Here is a 19,648-nt window from a genome sequence, read left to right on the forward strand (position 1 = left end):
TACGCTTGTCACAAACCCAGCCACTGCTGCAGAAGTTATTACAGCTACAATCTGCAGATTATAGCAACTTTTAATAGGGGATAAGCAGCAGGAAAAGGTGAGCTTAAGCAGCAAAGAACCTGCTGGTTCAAAGAGCCCTATTATTAATATTTATTATTTTTAAGCATTCATTGAGTGCTCTAGAAGATAAAAGAATGAACTGAAAGCAAGAACCAAGTAACCAAGTTTATATAAGACGAGACACCAAGAGAGCATAAAGAATCAGCATAGCGTCTGGGGAGGAGGGGAGCCAAAGAAGAAGTAACAGCAAGGGGAAAAAAAGCCACACCTTTTATCAACAAGATGTTCCTAATAGTAAGAAGTATGAAGAGAATTAAAGAATTCCTCAGAGTCTAATCAGAACTGTTCCCCATAGGGGATCTTCTGAGCATTATTACAAGGCATTGGCATATCTTTAAAGAATGGAGCTTTGATCATAAAAAGCAAGCACGTGGAGGGGAGGACTGGAAAAACAACAAAAGGAAATGCAACTGCATCACCCTGTGGTATGAGGGCAAAATCCAGCCCTGGACAGACGCTTTACAAAGCTCCAGGTAAATCCATTTAGACCTTGTGTAAAAGGCTAGAACGTGGCACAATTCTCACTCAGGTCCTCCACCACAAGCAAATTCCTCTTCCTTCCCACAAACCCTTTGCCCCTGTTGCCCCAGGACTCCCAGTTGGTACTTCTCTTCCCTAACAAAGATGCAAGCTTGTGGCTTACACCATTTTACACCTTCACACTTTCAAACAACAACCCATCACGCTTCACAGTTCCAATGCACTTTACCGAGATCAGCTAACAAGAACGTTCATCATACCCACATGCTGAGGGTACTGTCTCCATTTTCACAGCTGGTGAAACAGATGCTCAGAAAAGCAATGCAACTCTCCCAGAGCCAAAGAGGCTCTACAGCGGGCCAACGTTAGTGATGCTGGCATTTACACCTCTCAGCTCTGAGCAGTAAAATCGGTGATGGGACTTGGGAGTGCGAGTCCAACCCCCCCCCCCCAATGCCCTCTGCTCCCCAAGGCTAGTGCAGAGCTTCAAAGCTGTTGCCAAAGAGCGTCACGTTACAGAAATACTACAAGAACTCCACCACCAACTGAAACTTGGAACTATCTGCAGCAGCATTAAGAAAATTAATGTTTTTAAACTAAACTCTGACTCTTCTCCTGCCAAGCCCTCCCCACTGCAGTGTCAAAATATGAACGCGCAAAATGCAAAGCATGAAACCTTTTGCTCCTTTCAGCACAGTGAGGAGGGAAGGGAAAAAGAAAAAGAAAGAAAAAAAGACACAAAACAAAACAAAAAACCCTCTTAATCCAACCAGTCTCTGGGAAGCCCTATTCTGTCTTAGTCTCATCAGACTGCTGTTCCTGACTGATGTTTCTCTTAATATTTAAAAGAAGAGAATAATTTTTCAATTGGCAAAGCATCACTGTAAGCTGAAGTCCTTATCAGTTTGGAAGGTCTTTTTTCAAGACCCAGAGTCTTTCATCACATCAGCAAGGTATTACATTGTCAATTCTCAGGCTGCCAAAGCAAAACGTAGGTCAAAGAGATCTATTGGTGCTTCCAGCATTGTGCCTCCAGCATTTGCAGAACTAGCTCTCAGCTCTTCCTGTACCTTTTTCTGAAAAAACAGCTTGGTGCAACTCTAGAAGATCATTGTTACGTGTCTGTGCTTCAGCCATATTCCCATCTGAAGCAAAAGCTTTGTTGATCAACACAAAAGCGCCTCATTCTAAGCAGCTCCGAGAATCCCCTCTGACATTCTCAGAAACAAAGGGTGGCCAGCGCTTCAGCAATACATCAGACCCACCCCTCTTAAGAACATTTTGAGACATTCAATCCTTTACCTCAATTATTTCTCATACATGTCCACTGTGGGCCCATCACATTATTATCACTATTAAGCCCCATCAATTATTATCGGCAAGACTGACATCAAAAAGCGTTCTGTTTTCAAATAATTACGGAAATAAGTAGATCAACAACAGTGACTCCCATTCCGAAATACACTGAGTTCCCCTATTGCTATCTCATCTACCCCACCAGCAGGTTTTTAGAAGTTCGTCTGAAAGGTACCCACAGGTCCCAGAGACTTCCATGAGAAACAGGTTCTCAGCAAGTCTGAGCAACCAACCCAGTATAGGCATAAACTCTCTCTGTACAAGAAGATCTGGTTCTCTTTGCTTCCCCCAAAAATGAGATGTACCATCAAGTGAGCCAAGAACAAACCCTGTCGATGCTTTCCCAGCATAGCGTGTTCCAGTTCAGTGCCCTGTGAGGTCCGTGACTCAAGAACAGGCAAACTGCCAGTCAGCTCATTTAGACCATTTTTCCTGAAGAAGTGTAGACACCATCATTTAGTGCAATCTTTATCACTGTAAAACTCCCTCCTCATAGACTGTCATACACTGAGCTTTTCATAAGGAGTAAATATAGTAACTGTTTCCATAATAACGTTAGAAATACCCCAACAGATTAAATTCAACAGATGAAACAGGGCCATAAATACGTATGTCTAGCAACATGACCAAAATCACCCTTCTTCAAACTGGGCATCAGGCCATGAAAAAAAAGCTGCTAGCATTACAATTTCAGTGCTGAGCCTTATGAGAAGCGCAGAGCTGCAGAAACAGTCAGTACTGTAATTGTGCACAATATACATACAAGCCAAGCTGCAGCCAGGGCCTCTAAGCTCCTGAGCCCCTGCCAGGCTGTGCCACTGACCCACAGTCAACAAGTCACCATATGGTCCCATACCCCATTCCGCTCATCTGGCTTGTTGGCTTTCCAGACATCTGGGATGGCATAAAATGTGTTTAAAGCTGTTTATGACTCAAGTGAGAAGTTCTGAAAGAATACAAGAGCTATTACTATCTCTGCTATACTACATGACTTTTCACATTAGCAGCTCGGTTCAGTTCCACTTCCCCAGGATCAACAACCACTGTAAGATTTTGTCCTGACACTAACATCACAGACATCAGGAGCAAAGAGGATACTGGTTATACTGCTTCCAGAAGACTAGCTGGGCAGACGCCAGATCACACTAGGCACCACAGACACCCCAAGAAAGTCCCTCTCTAACACGGCTCTGCGCCAACTACATGAGGGAGACAGAAGGGCAGGAATGGAGATGAACTAAACACAGTCAATCAACAGCTGAGCTGAGCAAACTCAAACATAAATCCTAATTCACAAAATCATGCAGCCCCTTTAATAATCACAGAACCAAGTAATATCAAACACATGGATGAGATTCAGTTTCAGCACTGTTTATTTCATCAAAAACATCCTCTCTTTCTTCCTGAAGTGATACACTGGTCTAAAAAATCTGAACTTCATTTGGGTTTAAGAATTGACTCTTCTACAGTGACCTTTCAATTTATTTCTCAAGTAGCTGTAAACTTCCATTTCAGACCAGGTTTATTTAGTAAATATATAGCAAAGGGAACATCCTGATGGCCACAAAAAGCCCCAAAGGACAAGAAGCCCCAGAGACTTACCACTCGTTGGAATCCTTGTTGGAGGGACTACACAGACAGGAGGGACCCTGAGCAGAAACAAGACCTGTACTAAAAACCTGTGATAGTCACAAACCCACTATGATCATCTCTGAGGACAATGACAAGATACTGGTTTTGGTTTTCTTTTAACTGAATTTGGTGAGGGTAAGTTGACACCACGTGAATACTCTCAATTGTCATGTAGTATCTGCTGCACATTAGTCCACCAAACACGAAGCATTCACATTAGGTATGGTATCAAGACACCTGCAGAGGCAATTCAGATCCCCCCCAGAAAAAAAAAACAAAAAAAACCCCAAAAAACCCCCACACATATACAACTCACCAGGATTCTGAGCCTCTCTGCCTCTAGCTCTGAAGACCACCAATGAAGGACAGCACCTCCAGCACAGCTCCACTGCCCTAGAGTACATGCTGCTGCTTATAAAGTTTGGGAAAATGGAAATCCTTCAAGACCATTGCTAGAGAACAGAAGGTGGCAGAGGTGCAGCAGCAAATCCCATTTGGGGTCAATTTGTAAGAGTAAAACATCTTTATCGTTTGTTTCTTTAAATCTTATCTGTGCAAAAATAAATAAAAACATGCTGACAAACTGGTTTAGCAGCTGGTGTGGTTAACAAAAAAAGATCAATGCACTGCCTTCCTTTAGCCACTTCTTTCAGTCTCAGGCAATTTATACTAAATTAGCCCATGACAGATCTTTACCAATGCAGAAATGATAAATAGCAAAGCAGCTGCTAAAGGCTCCAAGGCAAGAGGGTGGGGGGAGCTGCAATAAAAAAAAAAAAAAAAACACCAAACCACCAAAACACAAGTCCCATCAACTATTTGGTGGCCACTGAATTCGCCCGAATCCTCTGGAACTAAGGGACAGGATAACTGATTCACCATTTTGGAAACTCAAGACTGCAAGAGCAGTGAAAAGAAAATAAAAAATGATGGTGTAGGGGAAAGAACGGACACAAGAGGAATGCTGAACTGTGCAGTCACGAGCAATGGTAGCACCAAATGCAACTCGGCTGTCATATCAATTACAAATGAGATAGCAGTGACCATCAGAAAGCAAAGCTCTGGACATCTGGAACATATCCTCATACGAAATACAATTAAAGACCAGTAGTCTTCCCAGTGCCGAGAAGTGGTGGAAAGGGAGGGAACGGACAACAAAAAAACACTTAAGAAAGTCTTCTGTACAACCTTTTTCTTCCTTCATTTGCTACTTCCAGTTAAGATTAACAATCATTTCCAAGAAAAAAATAAATTAAAAAAAGAGAACTCCTAAGAAACAGCTTAAAAGGGAATGAGCAATTTCAGATCCCAAACAGCTCATTCCTAGGCATCTTGGGGGAGAAATACACAGGCTTTGCCCTCTCATGCAAATACACTACTTGGTTTTGAGTCACTATTTTAAAGTGAAAACTAAAGACCAACACTTCTCAAAGCAAGTTACTTTCCAACCCTCACCATAATACTTGCGGGTTTTTTTCTCAAAAACCGAGAAAACTCGATCCCAAACCTTTCCCTCGCATTTTATTGACGTCAGATTAAGTTAAACAAACAAAAAATCATACTAACATTAGTCAAAAACTCTTGAAAAAGCAAAAGTATGGATTATCTTCCAACAACACCCCCAAACAAGGGCTGCTTCAGCAGCCTCACAGCATCAGCGAGGAGTATAGATATTCATCTGTTTTAATTATAGCTCCCAAACAGATCTCAGACCTACTACCACCTCATGCAATGACTCATCTTCAAGATGTCGAGAACTATGCGCTACCTCACAAAACTCTCCTAATACAACCTGGACCACCATCTGCTTACTTAGGTACCTTAAGCCTCAATTTTGTAGCGTCTGAACTTCTCTTTTCAAGTCCTTCCTCATCTAAGACCCATGGCCCCATAAATCCAGTAGCTTCTGTTCCCGGAGCAGTTGTGTCTGTTTTCCTGCAGCCTGGTGAGAACAGACAGGACTCAAGATAATTAAATAAAAACACAGGAACTCCATTATTTATTTTAAAGGAAAATGTGTTTTCTAGGAAGAAAGTCCTTTATTTGGGCAAATCTGTAAGCTGTTTATCAGCTTAAACTCATTATCTGCCCATATGGTCTTAGCACTGTGGTTTACAAAAAAAAAAAAAAAAAAAATGGGCATGCACTAGCTGATGAAATGTCATCTGCCCTTATGCCAGAAACTAGTATTTTTGCATTGACGTCAAATTAGGATCCTTGCCACAAGTGAAGGGCTACCATAAGGATAGTCATAATATTTTAATTATGAAGGGATCTTACAGAAGGCAGCAAGGAAGGCAGGGGCAAAGCAAGAAAACCCATTCACAAAAATACGAAGTCACTTAATTCACTTTTTCCGTCCTCTGTTCTTTTTGTCTGGGGAGATGGGGTGGGAAGAGAGCAACCTAACTTGAAAAGAAAAAAAAAGGCAAGAGAATGAGATGCTAGAGCCAGTAAACACACATCAAAGCATGAGATGGCTCTGCTTCAGCTGCCTCCAGTATTCAACCTGGGATAGATTAAGGCAAGATAAAAGGTGCTAGGAGGGAAAATACTACCCCTACAGCAGTGCAGACCCTCTCCCTCACTCGCTCAGCCCTAATGCTGCGAGAACGCCAAGATCCCAGCCAGCTCTGCCGCGCCGAAAGCGGCAAGCGCACACGATAGACCTAGTTTTGGAAACCCCAATTTGTCCACCGTCGTCTGCTGTCGGGGACTAGCTCCACGCAGTGAGGTGGTCTGAAGCCCTTCCCGCTCCCCCGCCAAGCCGCTGCAGCGGAGCAGGAGCTGGGTTTATTGATTCTGTGAGTCACAATTAGCCACGGGACGCAGGACCAAAGGTTTAGCACAGGACATTAAACCTGACTGTCTGAGCTGTCAACTTGGTTATTCCAAGGAGAGAGAAACAAATTGAAGTCGCAGTAACAGATGTTTCTCATGTTTTATGAACTGCAATATTATTCCTGGTTACAGATACAGTTTCTGCCTTTTAAAACAGACCTGCAACGCTGCGTGTATGAAATTATTTGAATTAAACAACACACAGGCAACTTGGCAAAGGACTTAAGGATAGCTCAGCATTTTCATACGCACACAATGATTCCCGTTTCCCTTTCGCCCAGCCCCACCCTGAGAAGTATAATACATGTGAAAGCAGCCAAAAATGAGATCACGCCAGGCTATAGTCCTTCGTTGCCGTCAGCCGAGGCGAGGATGCAAACACTCAGACCCCGCTCCTCTTTGGTGGAAAACACACTCGGCCCCTTCTCGGTTTCCACTGTGGGTAAACTAAGTTGCTGGGACCCTTTCTGAGTTTTAAGCGAGCCTGGAAACAGAAGACTGGTGTTCTTCCCAGGAAGCCTTATCCTTACTCCCCAGGGGGCATAAAGGGATTTCCCCATAATTTACAAAGGAAATCTGAAATACCTACCCCAGGAGCGAAAGCCACCCCCAAGTTCATTTGGCTCCTCCGAACCTAGGAGGCAAGCGGAGCTGGGGGGGACCGACGCTCCAAAGGCTCTGCCGAAGAGCCACGCTGACGCGGCACAGCAAGAAAAGCCCTCTCGTGGAAACTGTCAGCATCACCCACCCGAGCCCTCCTCCGTCTGCGATATCTCAGAAAAAAGTTAAAGCTCTTCCTTTCTTCCTCTCAGCCCGCTACGCTTAAATTCATGGCAACTGTATCGCGTGGTATTTTAGCTGACGCCAACAAAAGCTGTACCTCAGCCACGACAAATACAGAAACATTAACTGCCTTCCAGGGAGGGTCAAACATTTAAATCATTTTAACATACAATACAAATACTTCAGTGAAAGCAGATGATAAAGAAGCACATCTGTACGTTATGCTACATAGTCGAATTTGAAAGATTCTCCCCAAATTATGAAAAAAAGATGAAGAACGTACCTATTTCTCCCAATGACATCCCTATCGTTTGCTCTCAGTTTGCATACTTTTGAGACAGAACAACTGCTGCTCCTTACAAAAGCACTAAATACTGAAAGAAGCATTTTACCGGTGGAATCCATCAAACGCTCGGATACATCCTCTTGAATTAAGACATCTCTTTAACAACTCCACACACTTTTTACCCACTAGTAAAAATCCAGGGCGAGCCTGCGCTCACTATTTGCATATACCCAGCCAGGCACACAGCCATCTCCAGCACGCTTCTGCCCAAGCAGCTTCGGTAGCCACTGGCTATTCAGCAGAATACATGCCTAGAGTCTATTAATTGTGTTCAAATTTTCTCTTATTACAGAAACACAAGTACAGTAATCAGGCTGAGCTTACTAATTACTGAGAGAAGTGCTAGAGAAAAAAGAAGTTACAATTACCACACAGACTTCACAGAAAACCACCCAAGTACAATGCGTCAGAAAATGCTGTCTGCTCGCTCACTGCGACATTTAAACACAAAAAAGTTACGATAAAACTTTAAATGCCCAGCCGTACAGTTTATAAACCCCACACATCTCAGTGGGGTGGTACCTCACTAGCGTGTTGGTGCGGCCATAAATCTCTATTAGAGCGCGGGGACTGACCCAGCGTGGCAGGGTTCCAGTTTGCCGACCAGCAAAGTGTGAAAGAGAAAATTCCTACCGGACTGAAGTCAGAAACACGGGTAACCCTCCCCCTGCCTCCCCTTCCTCACCCAAACTTCACGGGTGGTGGCACAACCCCAAAACGCTACAAACGGGCGGGCAGAGCGCTCCAGGCACGGACACCCCGCGGTTCCTCCCCTCGCTTTTACAGTAAGCGGGCTCCCGGAGCGAGGTGGGGGAAGCAATAAAATGCAGAAATATTAAGAGCAGGCTCTGAGGCTCCCGGGACGCCCCCGGGTACCGACCACGAGAGGTTCCCCCCTCCCTCCCCGTAAAGGAGTTACCGAGCTCAGCTGGCTCGGGCTGCCCAGGGAACCTCTCCGCCAGCGTTACTACCAGCCGGGCTGGCATTTCAGCCCCGAAAAACTTGCACGCCCAGCTTCCCCCCCCCCCCCCCGCCCCGGGGAAACAAGGTTCAGCGCGGTGCCAAGCCGGAGCCGGCAGGGCTGGCCGAGGGAAAAGCTGCCGGGGTGCCGAGAAGCGAACCCCGGTGCCGGTCCCGGTCCGTTACCTTGCCGGCGGCCGCAAGCACGGTTCTCCGCGGCGGCTCCCCCGGGGACAGACCGAGCTGGCGGCGGGAGAACGAACGAAGAAGGAACGAACGACCGGGCGGGCGGGCGGCTCCCGGCTGCGTTGGGCTCCCACTGCCGTGCCCGGCAGCCGGCTCCACCTCCCGGCCGTGCCCCCTTCTCCGCCCCCGCCCGGCTCGGCTCCGGCTCCGGCTCCGGCTCCGGCTCCGGTCCCGGCGGCTGGGCGCGCCTCTGGCCGTGCTCCACCCTCTCCTCCCTCCCCGGCCCCCGCCGGAAAACTTCCCGGGGAACCCTCGGACTGAATCGCTGAAGGCTGCCGGGGGGGGGGGGACGGGGACGACACTCGTCCCCCTTTTGCCAACGTATCCCGGAGGCGGCTCGGTCGTTTGGGAGCGGCAGCCGGCCTGGGAGCCCTCCCCGCCGGGAAGGGGGCGAATTCTGAGCCCGCCGAAGGAAGGAGAGGTGCCTAGTCCCTGTCTCCAAGGTGCCCCCCCCGCCCCATAACACCTGATGATGGGCTTCTCATCCCTGGGATGCAAGAGAGCGGGGAGGTGGGAGGCCACTTGTTGACCGGGATGCCTAAACGCGTTCGAAGATCCGTCAGAGAAACTTCAAACAAAGAACGTCACCGAGGGATTGGAAGGCCTTTCAAAAATGCACGCAAAACCAAATGAAGAGCCCGGGTTCGTGACGTGGGAAAAGCCAACCCTCCTAAGACCGGTTTCCTAAGGAAATATGGCTTGTGCGGTTGTGCTCTGTGTGCATGCCAATAACTTCTGAGCCAGGTAAACAATTTCGATTAAGTTTGACAACTACAGGTTTCAGGAAAATAGGTAACCGTGGAGAAGAGGTCATCTCTTTTACTGCTCTTGCACGTAGGATGGCTGTATCCCAAGTCCAACAGCATCCAACAGACACCGGGGAATCCACAGGGGAGGTTCAACTCAACTATTCCCTAGGGAAACCCCACTTCACTGGTCCTGATGCTCACGAAAGTCCTTGGTGGGTTGGAGGGAAAGAAATAGAGGGAGGAAAAAGCGTGCAGAAGTAACGCGGTTACTGAGTAACAATCCATAGCTCAGGAGCAAGGGCGTTAGTAAATTGGATATTGCGCTCACCTATAACAACAGAGATGATAGCAATCCTGCAAGGGCCAGATCCTGCAAGTGGTCCTATGCAGACGTGTCCTTGTGCTGATGAGAAGTCCTGTTTATTTTGTGATGCTCTCTCTACAAGATGGCGGATGCGGATCTGGACCCTCAAAGCCTCTTAGAAGAACAAGAGACAACAGGAATGTCTAACGGTGCAGTGCAAAGGAAAAAAGACGCGCCAGCGTCTCGGTATAAATATCCCTGCTAATGCCTCATATATCTGGTAATGAACAGTTACAAGGCTCCCCAGGTGCAGATATTTGTTGGCATCGGCCTTCTTTTTTTCCTGATGTGGTATAAAAAGAGCGAGATACACATAGAATTGAACAGTTATGGTCCCAAATCCATTTCTGTGTAATAGCAAAACTAGATTACACAACCAGATCGTATTTGTAACGTTTGTTTTGTTATAGTCTATTGCTTAAGACAGGCAATCATTTCAAGGTCTGATATTTTCTTGTAATGTTTGGGCCCATGTTTTTCCATTTCTGTTTCACTATTCATTTATTTGTGTCACAGCATGATCCTACCTCTCCTTGCTCTTTGTGGCAGAGTAGGGGATTTCCATTTCTTTATTAGACACAGTTTGACACGAGGTAATAGCCTTGTTCCTCATTTGATTCCTTTGCAAAGGACTCGGAGTGCTATTTTCCAGGAGGCTGGCTTGTCATACCCCTTGAGCAGCAGATCATGGTTCTTTCAGGCAGAGATTACATTTGCGCTCTGCAGACCTGTCAAACCGGGCTCCGTTGGCCCTCCCTCTGCGCTCCCCCGTAACAGTCCCACGCATTTACCCTTGCACTGTCACGGGACCGTTTCAGGACCCCACATGCCAGGCAATTTTGCCATGTACCTCGTGAATAAACCACAAAAATGCACGTGTGTCAGTCTAGCCACCCGACTCCTACCCCTGCTTTGTGGCCTGACGCGCAGATCTCATGCAGAGGGTTTCTAGGAAACCGAGTGGGCTTAGTCCTGCCCAAAACACCGGTTTTAAACAGCTCCAGATTCAAACAGACAAGATCCCTTCCTCATCAGGGACACACTTGGCATTTTTCCAACAACTGCCCCCCCTCCAGTGACATCATCATTCTGATATTTTGGAAAAAAAAGTACAGGGCAATGTATCCTAAGACTTGTATGTGTTTTCTGTTTTCCATCCTGATTCTATGAAACTGTTTTGTAAATGAACAAAAGTCAACTATATGTGACCCCAGCTTTCAAATCTTCCACATGCTCGCATAGACACAATAGTGCTCTTACATGGTCAACTGTGCAGTTTAAGGGGCTACTATTGAAAATTAGCTTCCCGAGTTTATAGTGCTTTCACTGTCATGAAGGAGCTGCTTTGTGAATCCCAGCCAGCACTGAATTGAGTTTTGCATTTAAAGCTGGGGTTTACTTTCTTTGTGATGTGCAAAGGATATAGTATATCCTCTGGGAACTTAAAGCATAATAGCATCCTTGGGTAATTTTATCACAGATAAACTTGCGAGTGGGCTGTTTTACTTGTTTTCTGATAAATACATCACTGAATTGAAATCCGAGCAAGGAAATAGTTCCATGGTTTAGCCCAAAACACTAAAGCCACTTTCTCCTGTTTCAGAATTGCCTAGAGCTGCAGCCCTCCCACTGCCTGAAGGGTCTGTCCCTTGAATATTACATCATATGTATCATAATCCGAATAGTCTCTCCGTTAACACTTCTGATAGGCTTGAGTTTTCAGAAGCAGAAACTGCAACGGTGGGAAGCCATGAGCAAATCGGGGCAGGTTCCTCGCTGGTGTTAACGGTATGGATTTTGAGAGAATTGACTTTCACTCCATACAGCTAAGCCATTGCTTATGAGCCCTTTTCTGGCTGCGCTTCACATCTTAGTTCTCAACTTCACAGTTTCCCTGTCGCTTCCTTCCCTGGCCTCCCCGCCTTTCCTCCCACTTCCTTTGCCTTCAGACTGCTCCCTTTCTTTTCCTACTATTTTCTCTCGGTAGTCCTACTAGCGTCTTTCCCAATTTGCTCTGAAGGCAAGATAAAGCAGGAACCCAACCACGATCCCTCTTGGCTGCAATTCCTAGAACTGGACTGACACACAGCCCAGCTCATTGCCCAGGCAGATGGGCAGAAGGAAACTCTCTGGCATCTGCATGCTGGAACCTGGGCGCCAGTCTATTTCCAGATAACCGTGGCAAATTCCAGGAGCAATCTGTGCTCAGTAGAAATCACGCAGTGTTATTAACTCTGCCGCGAGACTGAATGGCACTTCTGAGAGCGCAAAACAAACAAGGTCTTAGCCACCAAGAGCTTAAGATGACAAACTGACTGTCTAAACCTGATCACCTGCTCCCGGATAAAGACAGCAAAGTAAGCGATCTTGTTTTTCCGAAATGTCAAGCACTTGTAGTGCCGACTGAAGTTACACTGATCAGTATGCTCTCTCATCTGCTATCAGACTGCTTTCCCAGGGCCCCTCCAGCAGGCCTGGGAAAACAGCATGAGGGGGCAGTTGATGTACTGGTAGCGAGAGGTTTGTTCAAGCTTTGTTATTAAAATCATAATTAAAACCTTGCCAGTGTATTTTTCAACCCAGTTTTGCTTTCCCAGGCTCAGCTGGGAAAACTGAAGCTAAATTGTTTATGAGTTGGGTTCTTTGTCAATAGCAGCATTTCCCAATCATTTTCATCCAAGCAACAACTAACGTTTTGGAGAAAAAAATATCACAGGCCCTCGTGCAGCTTTGCCATGGTAATTTTTTTTTTTTTTTAATCAAGAACTAAGCTGAGTTTTTAATATTCATTTACAGATTTATTTTTCCCAGCTTCGTTTTCATATTTATTTGATCACATGGTAACATACATGTATGGTTTTTCTGAAGTGAAAAAGCATGTTTTGTCATCATTTCACGTATGACCTTCTCACCTCTCTCAGACCCACGGATCACAAGGTGGGAAGCAGGTTTCTAGGGCAAAAGACATGCTCTTCTTAAGATTATCCAGTCCATGAACAACACTTCCCGCTCACTGAGATACTCAGATAGGTAGACATAATTTTCCTAAATGCTTTCCTGCCCACCTCCCTCCTTCCTTGTCTTTGAAGTTGCAAGGTTACACAAAAGAACTGGCAGTGGTGCCTAAAACCAAAACTACAGAAGCAACAATTGAATGAACCCTTGGATGCTGCCCAGAAAAATCTCAACGGAGAGAATTTGGTGTAATAATTATAATATTCAACATTGAAGGGATACTTTTAAAGCAAAATGGACATATTTAAGATGATAGCCATCTCCACTGCTAACAACAGGTAAAGCTATATATTACTGAACTGAAAAAAACCTAGAAAATACCCTGTCTGCTGTTTGCTTTTTTTCCTTAAGTTTCCTAAAATGGAGCTTATGCCAGAACCCCAAGTTTTCCAACTACACATCTTTTGAGAAAGTTCTCAACCTTTGTATTTCCTCTGAAATTTGCAGGTGAGCTTTTTCTGTGCTTTTTGAACCCTACACGGAAACAAACTTCGTTTCCCACAATCTTTTTAGTAATTTTCACTAAGGACAAGCAAAATGGAGGCCCCCATTGTACCAGAAACCCTGCAGTCTCTTTCCCCTACATATTTAAATATAACAAGAGAGACAAATACAGAAGAACAGTTATCCCCATTTGCAAATAGGAAATTGAGGCACGAAGAATGAATGCTGAAGAAGTACTAGAGGTCTGTGGCAGCTCCAGGACACGAGCTAGGAGATCCTGGATCCCAGACAAGTGCCTTACTCATCCAAACATCTATCCTCAAATGTTTTTGAGCTTCTTGGCATTTGCATTTCTCTTATAACACAAAGGGAGGAGGCTCAAATGCGCTTTTAAAACTCCAGCTGACACTAAAATCCTGGAGCTATTTTTATTCTCATAAGATTTTACAAAGCACCTTTCTCCATTTAAAAAAAAGAAAGCTAACAAACATAGCTTCAGGAGTTATTGTTCCTTGAGATGTTCTAATTAAATAACACTTTATTGGATAGTTAGAATTCTTCATGATTTTTCTGACAAAGATACGGTACACAGTTCACAGATATCTGCAGAGAAAAGCAGTAACTGCCAGGGGGAGGATGGAAGTGTTGAAAACTTCACTTCTGACAGCAGTTAGATGGTCACCCTGCAATTTGTTTCAACACAGCCAGTTGTGTTGCCATAACTTGTTAAACATCTGCTAAAAACATATGGAATCCTCCTGGGGGATGTAAGTTGATGCCATTCATCAAACTATTTCACTGCTTCCCTTCTCCCCAAATGACTCCCTCCAGAGAGCCAACTGAAGCAAAGGATTCCGATGTCTATTTGTAGAAAGGGATCCCTAGCCAGAAAAGTGGTGATCGCTCCCCTTGAACCCGGGACAAGATCCTACCCAAGCAAATTCCTCTGAAGCACACGTAACATGGTTAAGGAGAAAAACAAACCAGCACATCATCAGAACTCCAAATCAGTCATCCCACTGGGCCCTTAGGTGAAAGGAGGTAGCACGGTGTCCTACGGCAAAACTATTTCCCATTCTGCAGAAGTTGGTTTACATGGGCACTACCAGGTTAGCTGGGAGAATGCTGAAATTATGACCTTTGGCACGGAAGGAGCTAAAGTTTTTCCTGGTATCACATAAACTAGAATTTTATTAAATCCAGAAAGTTGGACTGTCCACTGGGATAAACACTCATAGCTGCGTAAAATGACCGCAAGAAGGCTGTAAAATGCAACCACAGCATCAGTGACCTGGAGGGTTATGACTGGCACTCAGTTGGCATGGTGCATGGTCCCAGGTTGCTGGACATCACACGTGATCCCAGAATTTTTCACGGTCAAATTCAGTGCCCTAAGCGGGGTGTAGCTTTTAAGACCTGGACCAATCTCCAGCAACAGATGGAGAAGTCATATCCTAACAAGTCCATGAAGCAATGATTGGATGGTGATGCTACTATAACCTCATTGGGATAGCTATCGAAAAGTACACAGCTTGCTTTTGTTCCCAGAAGCTTCTCTGTTTTTTCTCTAATGTGCTACTTTCTTTAATAAAAGATAGTACTTCTCTGCAGACCTCTTTTCACTTGTCATTCACCCCCCTTCCAAGCATACACACAGCCAGGGCAGAAACAAAACTGCACAAGTTTTGCTTCTTTTTCCGCAGTCTCAAGAGTCCTTCTGTGCATGTGTGCATAAGGCAGCCCTGCTCTTCTGTCAACAAAAAGGGAACTTGTAAGTGAATAAAGCATCTAGGCTCGGTACAGGAGCTGTGAAATTGCTGAATGCTGCACAGTGGGATTGAGGCAGACTTGGTGCTAGGTTAAGATCGGTTATTTTAAAAAATGTAGTAATAAAATAGAACGGTCCTTGTGAACCCTTCACCAGGCACTAATTAATCACCCTCCCATTTTTACAAGTGAGAGCAAATGAATGCCAGGAATATTTGCCTGAGTGGGCATCAGAATTAGAATTTAGGGCTCCTAACCTGTGATTGAATCACATGATTGCATCTCTATCAGCTACTTCAGACATAAGGTTTCTTTACCTGAAGATGAAAACCCTTTCACTGGCTGGACGCTCATTAGTTGGAATGACTGTTGTACAAATATGGTTATTTTACAGCTTAAAAATATGGATTCTGTAGGCCACTGTGGAACACAGGTTGGAGCTATGCGAGTCCCTTATCAGGCTGATTCCTGCTGTGAATGTTTTAAACAACATTGTGAGTTACTAGCTGCTGTTTCCTATCAGGAAGAGATAAACTGTTGATTTATTAAATGTTGGAGCCAGCTTCACCCCTAGTTTTGCTAGACTGATTTCAATGAAATAACGCCAAGGACACATTCTCTTAGCTAAGTAGCCCTTAGCCACCTACTGAGATTAATTTACTGTACGCACATCACAAAAGCTTACAAAGCAAGAGAAAAGAAGCACCTCCTTGTTTCCTGTTTTTCTGAGCTACCCTCAGAGAAGGATCCAGAATCTAGGTTCTGTTTGAAAGATCCCCAAGACACTCGTCCAGTCTACTAGGAGAATCCAGCAAACCCCTGAAACCTGGTAAGTACGGAAAGCCTGGCAAAGGCTCTGAAGCTTCCTGCTTCTCCCTCTTGTAAGCAGCCCCTTCGCCTTCGCGCAGCCTTTCATGCCGTGTTTTGGCACTCGTGATCCTGGCTGTGATAACGAATTGCAGGAGATTTACTCTAATTCTTTACTTTCCCCCGTGTATCCCTGTGATAACCCCTCACTCACTCGCTGTCGGGTCCTGTGTTGTCTTCCAGGTGCTCTCCCTTCGGTTCCACAGATAAAGACACAAAGCAGAGAGCGAGTAGGGAGAGGAAGGTCGGAGACAGACAGAAGGGGCTTTTCTCTTCAACCTGACAGAATGGGGGCAAATCCCTCTGTCGCAAGCAGAAGCAACGGCATGTTAGAAAGGATAAGAATGGAAACTCTGGCTTCGTGGAACCAGCCACTGAAATGAAGCAATCATTTTGGGAAGCCCAGGGTATTGATAGAGCAGCTGGTCTCCTTCCAACTGGGATTCGCTGTGTTCCAGCGCTATAAGCAGGCAAATAGAGAATTTGCCAACCAAGGCTTTATTCGGTGTGCCAGGGAGCAGCCGTCCCTTCACCTGAGCTAGAAATGGCTTCACTAATGTGCGGCATGTGCACGAGTCACTAAAGAGCCTTCACCCTTCATCAGTCAGAGAAGTGCAGTTGCGTGTGCAGCGGGACCGGCAGAGGCAAGGGGATGACAAGCTATTAAGAATGAAGCCTAATGGCCCCTTGAGAGCATTGGGAGTGGGGAAATAAAATAAAATTAAAAAAACCCTTCACCTGAATTTTAATCACACCCAAGGGAAGACATGAGATTTAATACAAAACATTACACAGCTGCTTTGCTACACGAGATTAACTTCATGTAACAGGACGAATAAAAATATTCCCACTCCAACTTTCTGAAACATTCTGCCCTGAGGCAGTGAGAGAAATGGCACAGAATGCAGAATGAGGCAGGGAAATGAGCTAGAGATGCTTTTAAGCTCTGTGCAAGTCACCCATCCAAAGCTGGGCTCTGACACAAATCTCCTTCAGCATCTCAAATTAATAATTCATCCTTAGCTGGGCGATCATTAAAAGATCTCTTTTTTGTAGACAGACAGTCAGAGAGAACAAATGTAAGAGTTAATGCCGGCTGGCAATACTGTGAATCTTTGAAAGCAACAGGCTATGACAGCACTTCTTAGGTTCTCCTAGTGCTACGCTTAGAGCCTGGGCATCTGCAAAAGACTGTAAATGTGTGTGCGTGAGGAGTGACCCACTTCTGCAACTGGAAGTTGGAATGCCTCCCAGATGCACACATGACATTTCGGCAACACAGAGAGAGAGAAGGGGAAGGAACCTAGGAAAAGAGTTCAGAAGACGAGTGTGAATGAAAATACCAAAGCAGCAAAACATCTAGTTCTAAACTCTTGGCAATCGGACATCCAAGATGAGCTGCTATCAAGGTCACAAGAGGTCTTTGTGGTAGAAATGAGGCAACTTCCCTCAGACACCAAGAGAAGCTGTAAGCTCGCATTGCAGGCTGTCAAAGTCAGCAGGGACTTGGTCATAAATTGATTTACAAGAATATCAGCTGGAGATATAACCTTTTTGCTTTTCAAGCTGTATAGTAAATGCATGTCCCTTGACAAGTAACTTTCCCTGGTAACCCCGTCAACCATTTATGAAGCAAGAGTGGTATTTCCTTAGTGCTCAGCGTAACAGGCAGCGTGCAATTCACAAAATACACCTCCATCCATAATAAACAATTCCTAAAATTATCTGTTTCCTATTCCTGATAAAATTATCGGAAACATCCAACTGATCATTGTGCACATTTTGCACTTTTCTTTTGGGGGCAGCAGCCCTGCTTGGTCCTGGAAATTAAGCAGCTTCTAGCACTGACTAGGCCTTGGAAAATAAATCCAGGTCTCAACAATTGCAATGAGTCAGATGTGATTTTCTTCTTTTACACCAGATGAGAATTCGCAACTTCGGTGCGATGCCAGTCATAGAAATAAGCAAAGCAGAGAGTTGCCTAGGACAGCAGCGTGCTCAGGGACGACGTGCTGCCTACTTAGTCTCCACGGGAGCTCTGGAAAGGCATGCTGGCTGCGGCTGCTCAGACAGAAGTCGGGGTTATTTGGAACAGATGCAGCAGTGGCTTACCTGATCTCTCTCAGGTGTCTGGCAGCAGTAGTTGCAGCAATCCCAGTTCCCCAGTGCTCTTCTCTTCAGCCTGCAATTACAGTTGCACCCCTTCCCGCTACTCTTCTCTCGCCTGTGGAAAAAGCAGTCTCGCGCCAGTCCCTCATCCTGGGGGCTGAAAAACTCAACTTTGTCTACGCTGTTGAGAAGCTTTGAGTCACCCCCAGGCACTGGTGATGCTCTGCAGCTGGAGGTGTTCTGAGTGAGATGTAAATCAAGATACATGGTCATAAAGCAGCTAGTGACAAGTCTTGGAGGAAAAAAAAGGTGTTATCTTTAGTAACCAGGCCAAATGCCAGCTCCAGCTAAGATAACAGACATTCTACTGACTTCCTGCAATTTTCCTTCAGTGAAATATTATCCTCTTTACTTCCTGCCAGAGTGTCATTTAACACTGCTTTGCCAGTCTAACGTGATTCACTCAAAGGAAGCTGCATTTCAGTAAAGACTAAAGTAACTCCACTACATTAGAGATGCGTCCAAACTGTGAGATTCAGAATGAGATTTATATACATATTCAACAGGCTGCATAGTTCAGTGGTTTAGTTTAATTTCGGTCAGTGAAATTAGCAATAATCCTTTATTGTAGGAAAAACCAACAAACCAGTTAAATACATGGATGACGTGAGCATTCCTGTCTGTATCCGGAGTGTAGAAGTTACTAAAATCATTTCTTCAGAACAATAGCAAGACCCTCTTCCTATAGCACCCTGATCTCAGATTCCAGCAGCCACTAATCCTATCACCTGGAAACAACTGCTGCTCCTCGAGACTGCACTGAAGCGCTCTCCAAACAGCAGGTACCATCCAGTTTCCACTGTCTTTCATTATGATAGCTGCTGGCCATATCTACACCACCATTTGCTGCACATACTGCAGTTCTGCCTCAACGATGCCTTGCAGACACCATCAGGTGATACAAATGCTTTGTCATAACATACCGCTTGAGCCCAAGGTAAAACTACTCCAACGCAATTTATCCCTACCTGTATATTTGCACTGGAATGTGCCGGTGTACCTGAGGAAGATGGAACAGCTCCCAAAGTAGGCAAGAGGAACTGTTGTTTTTCTGTTCACAATGGGTTTCCTCATCAATCAGGCACGTTCATTAAAGCTTACTTCCTTTAGCAGGATCACTGTAAAGGGCAATTATGGAGGAGGAAAAGGAGTACAGACTTATGACTTGCCGTCTTCCAGGATTTGTCCTGAAGATTAATTGAATCCATCACTTTAATGAGGCTGAGTCCCCACTGAACAGGGTGACCAACATCTTCACATTCTAGTGTGACTTTACAATAACAAGACACCCTCTCTACACATGTAAGGCCATGTCTTTCACAGAAGCATTAGGTACCCAGCACAAATCACAGGCCAAGGAGGAAAGGCATAGCTATCCACTGAAATTCAGGTAGTGTCAGAGCCTCAGGATCCTTAAGGCCAGCTGTAGCTAATAATAGGCAATTTCTCCATCAAGTGTCACACTGTTCACATGTTCCTGCTTCTCCTTTTCCTCCCAGAGCCCTGATG

General features: G+C 45.2%; 1 protein-coding gene across 5 annotated transcripts in view; it reads right to left on the bottom strand.

Annotated features, from left to right (window-relative positions):
- The window catches only part of TSPAN18 (tetraspanin 18), a 132,353-nt gene extending 114,164 nt beyond the window's left edge, over positions 1 to 18,189 (bottom strand). For 2 of the 5 annotated variants that reach the window (XM_030030373.2, XM_030030385.2), the window contains exon 1: positions 8,705 to 8,854. The gene's annotated coding sequence lies outside the window, so the exon portion shown is untranslated. Of the gene's footprint in view, positions 1 to 7,018; positions 7,084 to 8,704; positions 8,855 to 18,082 lie in introns of those variants that run through there. The other 3 variants (XM_030030406.1, XM_030030445.1, XM_030030416.2) reach the window with 3 other exon arrangements.
- Positions 18,190 to 19,648: the final 1,459 nt, after the last annotated feature.

This window comes from Aquila chrysaetos, chromosome 2 (assembly GCF_900496995.4).
Source record: "Aquila chrysaetos chrysaetos chromosome 2, bAquChr1.4, whole genome shotgun sequence".
NCBI classification, from domain to species: Eukaryota; Metazoa; Chordata; class Aves; order Accipitriformes; family Accipitridae; genus Aquila; species Aquila chrysaetos.